Below are 11014 nucleotides of genomic sequence, written 5' to 3' on the forward strand. Positions count from 1 at the left end.
TTACGAATCATTTGACACGTGCAGACCATGCCTCATGGGTAAAATGACCAAGACTCCGTTATCATGAACAATGGAGCGAGCAACCGACTTATTGGAAATCATACATACTGATGTGTGCGATCCAATGAGTGTTGAGGCTCGCGGTGGCTATCGTTATGTTCTCACCCTCACTGATGACTTGAGTAGATATGGGTATGTCTACTTAATGGAACACAAGTCTGAGACCTTTGAAAAGTTCAAGGAATTTCAGAGTGAGGTTGAGAATCAACGTGACAAGAAAATCAAGTTCTTGCGATCAGATCATGGGGGAGAATACTTGAGTCACGAATTTGGCACACACTTAAGAAAATGTGGAATAGTTTCACAACTCACGCCGCCTGGAACACCTCAGCGTAACGGTGTGTCCGAACGTCATAATCGCACTCTATTGGATATGGTGCGATCTATGATGTCTCTTACCTATCTACCGCTATCATTTTGGGGCTATGCTTTAGAGACTGCCGCATTCACTTTAAATAGGGCTCCGTCAAAATCCGTTGAGACGACACCGTATGAATTATGGTTTGGGAAGAAACCTAAGCTGTCGTTTCTAAAAGTTTGGGGATGCGATGCTTATGTCAAGAAACTTCAACCTAAAAAGCTCGAACCCAAGTTGGAAAAATGTGTCTTCATAGGATACCCTAAAGAAACTATTGGTTATCGACAAGTTCAAGGGGTTAACTACGATGAGACTTTCTCACCCGTCGCGAAGCTGAAGTCCGTCGAAATCATGCTAGCAATTGCCACATTCTATGATTATGAGATATGGCAAATGGATGTCAAAACGGCATTCCTTAATGGTTTCCTTAAGGAAGAATTGTATATGATGCAGCCAGAAGGTTTTGTCGATCCTAAGAATGCTGACAAGGTGTGCAAGCTCCAACGCTCAATTTATGGGCAGGTGCAAGCATCTCGGAGTTGGAACATTCATTTTGATGAGATGATCAAAGCGTTTGGGTTTACGCAGACTTATGGAGAAGCCTGCATTTACAAGAAAGTGAGTGGGAGCTCTGTAGCATTTCTCATATTGTATGTGGATGACATACTGTTGATGGGAAATGATATAGAATTCTTGGAAAGCATAAAGGCCTACTTGAACAAGTGTTTTTCAATGAAGGATCTTGGAGAAGCTGCTTATATATTAGGCATCAAGATCTATAGAGATAGATCGAGACGCCTCATTGGTCTTTCACAGAGTACATACCTTGACAAGATATTGAAGAAGTTCAAAATGGATCAGTCAAAGAAGGGGTTCTTGCCTGTATTGCAAGGTACGAGATTGAGCACGGCTCAATGCCCGACCACGACAGAAGATAGAGAAAAGAAGAGTGTCGTCCCCTATGCCTCGGCCATAGGGTCTATCATGTATGCTATGTTGTGTACCGGACCTGATGTAAACCTTGCCGTAAGTTTGGTAGGAAGGTACCAAAGTAATCCCGGCATGGAACACTGGACAGCGGTGAAGAATATCCTGAAGTACCTGAAAAGGACTAAGGATATGTTTCTCGTTTATGGAGGTGACGAAGAGCTCGTCGTAAAGGGTTATGTCGATGCTAGCTTCGACACAGATCTGGATGACTCTAAGTCACAAACCGGATACGTGTATGTTTGGAATGGTGGGGCAGTAAGCTGGTGCAGTTGCAAGCAAAGCATTGTGGCGGGATCTACATGTGAAGCGGAGTACATGGCAGCCTCGGAGGCAGCACAAGAAGCAGTCTGGGTGAAGGAGTTCATTACCGACCTAGGAGTCATACCCAATGCGTCGGGCCCGATGACTCTCTGCTGTGACAACACTGGAGCTATTGCCCTTGCCAAGGAGCCCAGGTTTCATAGGAAGACCAGGCATATCAAGCGTCGCTTCAACTCCATTCGTGAAAGTGTTCAAAATGGAGACATAGAGATTTGTAAAGTACATACGGACCTGAATGTGGCAGATACGTTGACTAAACCTCTCCCTAGAGCAAAACATGATCAACACCAGAACTGCATGGGTGTTCGATTCATCACAATGTAACTAGACTATTGACTCTAGTGCAAGTGGGAGACTGTTGGAAATATGCCCTAGAGGCAATAATAAAAAGGTTATTATTATATTTCTTTGTTCATGATAATTGTCTATTGTTCATGCTATAATTGTGTTATCCGGAAATCGTAATACATGTGTGAAAACATAGACCACAACACGTCCCTAGTGAGCCTCTAGTTGACTAGCTCGTTGATCAAAAGATAGTCATGGTTTCCTGACTATGGACATTGGATGTCATTGATAACGGGATCACATCATTAGGAGAATGATGTGATGGACAAGACCCAATCCTAAGCATAGCTCAAAGATCGTGTAGTTCGTTTGCTGTAGCTTTTCCGAATGTCAAGTATCATTTCCTTAGACCATGAGATTGTGCAACTCCCGGATACCGTAGGAGTGCCTTGGGTGTGCCAAACGTCACAACGTAACTGGGTGACTATAAAGGTACACTACAGGTATCTCCGAAAGTGTCTGTTGGGTTGGCACGAATCAAGACTGGGATTTGTAACTCCGTATGATGCAGAGGTATCTCTGGGCCCACTCGGTAATGCATCATCATAATGAGCTCAGTGTGACAAAGTGGTTGATCACGGGATCATGCATTACGGTATGAGTAAAGTGACTTGCCGGTAACTAGATTGAACGAGGCATTGGGATACCGACGATCGAGTCTCGGGCAAGTAACATACCGATTGACAAAGGGAATTGTATGCGGATTGATTGAATCCTCAACATCGTGGTTCATCCGATGAGATCATCATGGAGCATGTGGGAGCCAACATGGGTATCCAGATCCCTCTGTTGGTTATTGACCGGAGAGTCATCTCGGTCATGTCTGCATGTCTCCCGAACCCGTAGGGTCTACACACTTAAGGTTCGGTGATGCTAGGGTTGTTGAGATATTAGTATACGGTAACCCGAAAGTTGTTCGGAGTCTCAGATGAGATCCCGGACGTCACGAGGAGTTCCGGAATGGTAAGGAGGTGAAGATTTATATATAGGAAGTCAAGTTTCGGCCATCGGGAAAGTTTCGGGGGTAATCGGTATTGTACCGGGACCACCGGAAGGGTCCCGGGGTCCACCGGGTGTGGCCACCTATCCCGGAGGGCCCCATGGATTGAAGTGGGAGGGGAACCAGCCCCTAGTGGTCTGGTGCGCCCCCCTTGGGCCTCGCCCTGCGCCTAGGGTTGGAAACCCTAGGGGTGGGGGCGCCACCCTTGCCTTGGGGGGGAAGGCACCCCCTTGGCCGCCGCCCCCTAGGAGATTGGATCTCCTAGGGCCGGCGCCCCCCTAGGGACCCTATATATAGTGGGGGGGAGGGAGGGCAGCCGCACCCAAGCCTCTGGCCTCTCCCTCTCCCTCCCGTGACACTCCTCCGTCTCCCTGCGCTTGGCGAAGCCCTGCCGAGATCACCGTTGCTTCCACCACCACGCCGTCGTGCTGCTGGTTCTTCATCAACCTCTCCTTCCCCCTTGCTGGATCAAGAAGGAGGAGACGCCTTCCCAACCGTACGTGTGTTGAACGCGGAGGTGCCGTCCGTTCGGCACTAGGTCATCGGTGATTTGGATCACGTCGAGTACGACTCCACCAACCCCATTCTATTGAACGCTTCCGCGCGCGATCTACAAGGGTATGTAGATGCACTCCTCTCTCCGTCGTTGCTAGATGACTCCATAGATTGATCTTGGTGATGCGTAGAAAATTTTAAAATTCTGCTACGTTCCCCAAGAAACAGTGGATCTCAACAATCTTGCGTATGCAGACGAACCATTCGTCCTAGCCAATGATGTGGCACATGTTTTCTATGTGAAGGACATGTCTACCAAGCCGAGAAAAAGAAAAGATAAGGAAGCGAATGCATCGTACGATGAGCCAAAGCGGCACATAGTTCTTTCTGGGAAGAGAAACATCGTGGGAGTGGATGACAAGACAGACATGTCAGGAGATTATGAAAAGTTTGATGAAATTGCTCCATTCACAGTGAATATTGACCCGAGCATCCAGTTAAATGATGAAGATTTTCCATGGCTACAGCGCAAAGGGACACACGTGAAGAAAAAGTTTCACACCCAAAGATCTGGGATGTGATCGGCTTCACTATCATCACTTTCTTCTGTGTTTCACACCGAGGAGGGAATCTCTGTAATAGTTAGGTTAGCTAGTTATGTGTTTTGGCATTTGAAACGCGAAGAAATTTTATGTGCAAGCAAATTCTTTCATGCATTTACTGATTTTTTTAGCTAAATGACCCTGAAATTGAAAAGCATTTCAAATGAACTCAGAAAAGGTTGAAAGTTGGCATGGTATCATAATTTCACCCACATAACATGTGCAAAAAAGTAGAGAGGGTTACCGCAAAAACTGGATGCACTTCGTGTACAAAATGGACAATCTCTTTCGAAGTATCAGGGTTTCGGACGAAAACTCATCCGTTACAAAGGCATTTCATTTTTTAAATAACCTAAGCATTACCAAATTGAATATAATGATAAAACACACTAATATTAAACATAAGAAAAAAGAATCACTGAAAAATCTATTTTCAAAGTTAAGTTATTCACAAACTAGTGATTCACACAAATTTCAAATAATTCCAAATTTAAACTATTCAAATTTGTAAACTACTGGTACTAACAGAAAGTTTGTAATTTTTTGTACCTAAAGCAAAAATATTCACAAAGAAACTCTAAATACAGCAAAAAACAACTTAAAAATAAATAAAGCGAAAAAAAGAAAAAAAGCCCACCTACTGCGCCAAAGCGGCCTGCATACGACTAGAAACCCAACCTGTTGTTGGGCCAGGATGCAGGCCCGCAAAGGCCCAATAGGCCCACAAGGCAGCACAGAACATTTAGGCCCAGTAGGCCTGCTTTGTAGAGGAGCTCGAGGGAGCTACCGCACTGGGGCTTATAAACCAGTGCGGACGCCCCTCGGCTAGTGAGGTGGGACTAAACATTTCGCACCGCACCTGCGCCAGCGCACCCCCTTTAGTACCGGGTGGTGGCTCAAACCGGTACTAAAGGGGGGTCTTTAGTACTGGTTGGAGCCACCACCCGGTACTAAAGGGGTGCCGTTCCCGCCGCTTGGCCTGGCCAAAAAAGACCTTTAGTACCGGTTGGTGGCTCCAACCGGTACTAAAGGTTGTTCTATATAAGAAAACACTTCAAAAAATTTGTCAGTTTCTCATCTCTCCCTCTGCTTCTTTCTCCTCTGCCCCGTCGCTGCCGCCCCTCGTCGCCGCCCCCGTCGCTGTCTCCGTCGCCGTCCATCGCCGTCGCCGTCCCCGTCCCTGTCGTCCCCGTTGCCGCGCCGCGCCCCGTCGCCACGCCCCGCCCCGTCCTCCCGTCGTCCCCGCCCGGCCCGTCGCCGTCGCCGCCCCGTCCCCATCGTCGCCGTCTCTGTCTCTGTCCCCGTCGCCGCCCCCCGTAGTCGCGCCTCGCCGGTGAGCTCCTGCCCCGGCCGCCATGTACCACACACACACACACAATCTTTCTGTTTTTTAGTTATAGAATTATTAGAAATGTTAGTTATATAGAAATGTTTTTTAGTTATAGAAATATTAGAAATGTTAGTTATATAGAAATATTAGAAATGTTTTTTTTTGACTGAACACTGTAGGGAAAGCCCCCACAGCCTTTTATTGACTTATAAAAACATAATTACATAGATTACAAATGCTACCAGAAGTAGCAAAAGGAAATGGAAAATCTGAAGTAAAACAATTATATTTAAGGAGGGAGAAAGGAGACCCATCTAATCAGGCCCTCCTTGTATCTCACCTTGATTCTATGTGATAATAAAAGCATATCATTCACAAAAGCTCCTCTCCGCCTATTAAAACTTGGCCTTTCCTTTCGAAAAACCTTTCCATTTCTTATGATCCAAATGTTCCAACAAGCAGTAAAAACCACTTCAGCAAACAAAGGATGAGCAAAGTTCCTTTTAGCATTAAGCACAATCTGACTCATGTCATTCCCAGCTTCCCAATCAATCTGGAGAAAGTTCCAAACCCTCTGACTGAAATTACAATTGAAGAAGAGGTGATCTCTATTTTCTCTGGTGTGAGTGGGACAAAGCACACAATTGACTCCATCGTCAATATGCCAATGCCTTCTTTCCACCATATCCTTGGTGTTGAGTCCATCCATGATTAACATCCAGGCAAAGACCTTAATCTTCATGGTACAGCAACTTCTCCAAATCCAAGTCAAAACAGGATTAAAAGTATGATGAATGAACCTGGAGACATAAAACTGTTTAGGGGTATATGGTTTGTCAGAGCCATGCCAAGACCAAACATCCTTCAAATCAGAGTCCCTCTCATGGTTCAACATAAGAGATTTCAAAACTAAAAGCTCATTGTGAGCCTGCTCTGAAAGAGGAAGATGGAACCAAGAGATCAGATCTAGGGCAGAAAATCCATCCTTGACTGTGATCAGAGCATCTTTGACAAATGAAAATAACCTAGGAAACCTGTGCTGTAGGGGCAAAACAGAATTTCCAAGCTGCCATTTATCCTGTCAGAAAAGAGCAGTGTCCCCTTCATTAACCTTGACCCATGTGACTTCTCTGAATTGATCCAAGAGCTTAAGGACATCCTTCCACCAAAAAGATCCACATGGTGCTGTTCCTTGTGGGACAAGTTCATGATAATATGAGTTCCAAATGAGGTGAACCCAAGGAACATCAGCCTTGTTGAGGAACTTATTCACATGTTTCAGTAGAAGGGCCACATTCTGAAGACCAAGGTCAAGAATACCCAGCCCTCCTTCGTTTTTAGGTCTACAAATCAAATCCCAAGCAGCTAGAGAAGGAGCTGGTTCTTTCCTATTTTTCCTCCACAAGCATTGCCTCTGAATTCTCTATAGCTGCTTCAAAATACCAGGAGCAATGAGCAAACTGCAAAGGAAGAAAAATGGCAAAGAGGACAAAGCAGAATTCAAGTACTGCAGTCTTCCTCCCTGAGCAAGAAAAGATGAACTAGCAGACATTCTCCTCTCCATATAAGTAACCAAAGGCAGCACGTCAGCCATTGCAGGCTTGGTAGTTCCAACAGGCAGACCAAGGTATGTAAATGGCATCTTGCCCACTTGACAACCAAAGAGGGATGCCAATCTTTGGGTTTCCTCCTGGGAAACATTTATTGGTATCATGGAAGACTTATGGTAATTAACCTCCAAGCCAGTGGACTAAGAAAAAACCAGTAGCATTTTCTTGAGAGCCAAGAGTTGAGCTCCATCAGCAGGTACCACAATCAAGGTGTCATCAGCATACTGCACAATTGGATAGTCCTTGTCATGACAGGGAATAGGCAGCTTAATTTCCCCTCTAGTATGCATATCATTTACCACAGATTGTAAGAGATCTGCAGCAAGAACAAAAAGGAGGGGGGAAACTGGGTCCCCTTGCCTGACACCTTTTTTACAAACAAATTTCTTCCCAGGCACCCCATTGAGCAGAACAGATGAAGTCCCAGAAGATAAAAGAGATTTGACCCAACCAATCCATTTGTCATTAAAGCCCTTGTGCCTCATGATTTGAAAGATAGCTTCATGCTCAATGGAACCAAAAGCCTTCTCAAAGTCAAGTTTGAGAATTAAAATTGGCCTCTTGGACTGATGACACTGATGCAGATATTCCAAAGTCCACCCAATGCAATCTTGTATGGTCCTAGACTTAATGAAACCATACTGGTTCTTATGGATGCACATCATTATCAACTCCTGAAATCTATTAGCCATCATTTTGGACAGAAACTTAATGCCCATGCCAGTCAAAGAAATAGGCCTGTAATCCCCAACAACTTCAGGTGAAAGTTTCTTAGGAATCAAGGTGATGAAAGACTCATTGATGTTTTCCAAGGTGGCTTTGCCATCATAAAACTCCTGAGCTAAAGCATAAAACCCCTGCTTAATAATATGCCAACACTTCTTGAAGAAAAGGCCATTGAACCCATCTGGCCCAGGGGCTTTATCAATTGGCATATGTTTGACCACCAAGTCCATTTCCTCAATTGTAAATGATCTTGTCAAAACCTCCAGGCCAGGCACATGTCTAAGCAGGACAGGCAGATCAAAACCCATCACAATACCTCTTGAAACACCCATCCTCCCTTTAAAAGCACTCCAAATCATTCCTTCCATTTGAGAGTGCTCAGAAATAATAGCACCATCAGGCTGTTGCAGACTAGCAATAGAGTTCCTTCTAAACCTCTCAATAGCCATTGCATGGAAAAATTTGGTGTTCTCCTCACCCACTTTGATGGATCTAATAGTACATCTTTTCTTCCAGTACAAGAACTGAAGATGCAACGATTTTTCCAAATACAGCTTGACAATTTTCCTGAAGTTAAATTCCTGCCTAAAAAGAGGCCTGATTTCCTCCAAGTTATCCAGCAGTAAGATGACCTTGTTGCAGTTAGAGATGAGCAGCTTCATTTTGGAAAAATTAGTTTGCCACCTCTTTAGATCCTGCCTGAGGGATTTCAACTTATCAGCAATGATTGCAGAGGAGTGTGATTTGTTAGATGGTTTATTCCAAGATTTCTGCACACACACCAAAAACCCTTCCATGTGCACCCAGTAGTTCTCAAATCTGAAGATGTTACATTTAGGAATGGAAGTTTTAATAACTACAACACAAGGCACATGGTCTGAAGCAGTTCTAGCTAGAGGCAGAGCTTCAGTAAAAGGATAAATAGATATCCAGTTAGTGGAGGTAAAAAACCAATCCAGCTGCTCAAGCAATGGGGAATCTTGCATGTTAGACCAAGTGTAAGACCTTCCTTTAAGTGGCAATTCAAGCAAACCCAGATGACCAATAATTTCATTGAAGATAAAAATGTCATTGACATCCCCCCCTGGTAAATTTCTGTTTTCAGAGGACCACAACCGCAAAGGATTTATATTAGAAGTGTTAGTTATATAGAAATGTTAGTTATATTAGAAATGTTAGTTATATAGAAATGTTTTTTAGTTATAGAAATATTAGAAATGTTAGTTTTAGTTATAAAATTTAGAATTTGCATATATGAAATCACAATCCATCATTTAAAAAATGTTACTTTACTTTTGCGGCATATAGTATTTGTTGTCGACGATGCCCGGCCCGCATCCTCGCCGTCGACCCGTTCGCAACGACGTCCTGCTTCAGAGGACCCATGTCCGGGACTGGGCTCTGCCGGGCTGGCACTGGGAGGTGCTACCTTTAGGGGGGCGACGCTTGGTGAGGAAGCCGACCCCGGGTCCCATCGTCGACCCTCATCTCCTTTGGTGGCGTTCGCTGGGCCACTTTCGGTGCGGAGGGAGCCGGCCCCGCCGGAGGTGGTACATCGTCGTGTCAGGGAGGAGGACGGGCACGTCCATCGCTACATGGCTGCTATGGACGCCAGGTTCTCCAATACCTGGCAGGTTCTTTGGGGAGATCACCTGAGCTATGATCCAGTGATGGTTCCTTCACATTGGTTGTCCACCGCCTAGATTACTCTCTAGTATTCGATCTTTATTAGCTAGATTGCTAGCTAGCTAGTGATGTATTTGATATATAATATTCGAGATGATTTATTCGAGATTATATATATTATTCGAGACGATGTATTCGAGATTATATCTATTATTCGAGACGACGTATTCGAGATTATATTCGATGATGCTTATTATGTACTATGATTGATTCAGTTTTTCCTTATTAATTGATTGCATCCATGCATTGTAATTTGAATATATTTCTTTTGGATTAGTTAAATAAAACCTATGGCGGACAATACCGGCAGAGAGGGAGAAGAGGCCCTGTTCAATATCATACGCAATCCTCGCGGGTGATGACCCACAAGTATAGGGGATCTATCGTAGTCCTTTCGATAAGTAAGAGTGTCGAACCCACTGAGGAGCAGAAGGAAATGATAAGCGGTTTTCAGCAAGGTATTCTCTGCAAGTACTGAAATAAGTGGTAACAGATAGTTTTGTGATAAGATAAATTGTAACGAGAAACAAGTAACAAAAGTAAATAAAGTGCAGCAAGGTGGCCCAATCCTTTTCGTAGCAAAGGTCAAGCCGGAACAAACTCTTATAATAGGAAAAGCGCTCCCGAGGACACATGGGAATATCATCAAGCTAGTTTTCATCACGTTCATATGATTCGCGTTTGATACTTTGATAATTTGATATGTGGGTGGACCGGTGCTTGGGTGCTGTTCTTACTTGAACAAGCATCCCACTTATGATTAACCTCTATTGCAAGCATCCGCAACTACAACAAAAGTATTAAGGTAAACCTAACCATAGCATGAAACATGTGGATCCAAATCAGCCCCTTACGAAGCAACGCATAAACTAGGGTTTAAGCTTCTGTCACTCTAGCAACCCATCATCTACTTATTACTTCCCAATGCCTTCCTCTAGGCCCAAATAATGGTGAAGTGCTATGTAGTCGACGTTCACATAACACCACTAGAGGCTAGACAACATACATCTTATCAAAATATCAAACGAATACCAAGTTCACATGACTACTAATAGCAAGACTTCTCCCTTGTCCTCAGGAACAAACGTAATTACTCACAAAGCATATTCATGTTCATAATCAGAGGGGTAATAATATGCATATAGGATCTGAACATATGATCTTCCACCAAATAAACCAACTAGCATCAACTACAAGGAGTAATCAACACTACTAGCAACCTACTAGCACCAATCTCGGACTTTGAGACAAGAATTGGATACAAGAGATGAACTACGGTTTGGAGATGAGATGGTGCTGGTGAAGATGTTGATGGAGATTGCCCTCTCCCGATGAGAGGAGCGTTGGTGATGACGATGGTGATGATTGCCCCCTCCCGGAGGGAAGTATCCCCGGCAGGACAGCTCTGCCGGAGCTCTAGATTGGTTCCGCCAAGGTTCCGCCTCGTGGTGGCGGTGTATCGTCCCGAAAAGTTCCTTCTGATTTTTC

The sequence above is a fragment of the Triticum urartu genome, chromosome 3A (assembly GCF_056163025.1).
Source record: "Triticum urartu cultivar PI428250 chromosome 3A, HENAU_Tu73, whole genome shotgun sequence".
NCBI classification, from domain to species: domain Eukaryota; kingdom Viridiplantae; phylum Streptophyta; class Magnoliopsida; order Poales; family Poaceae; genus Triticum; species Triticum urartu.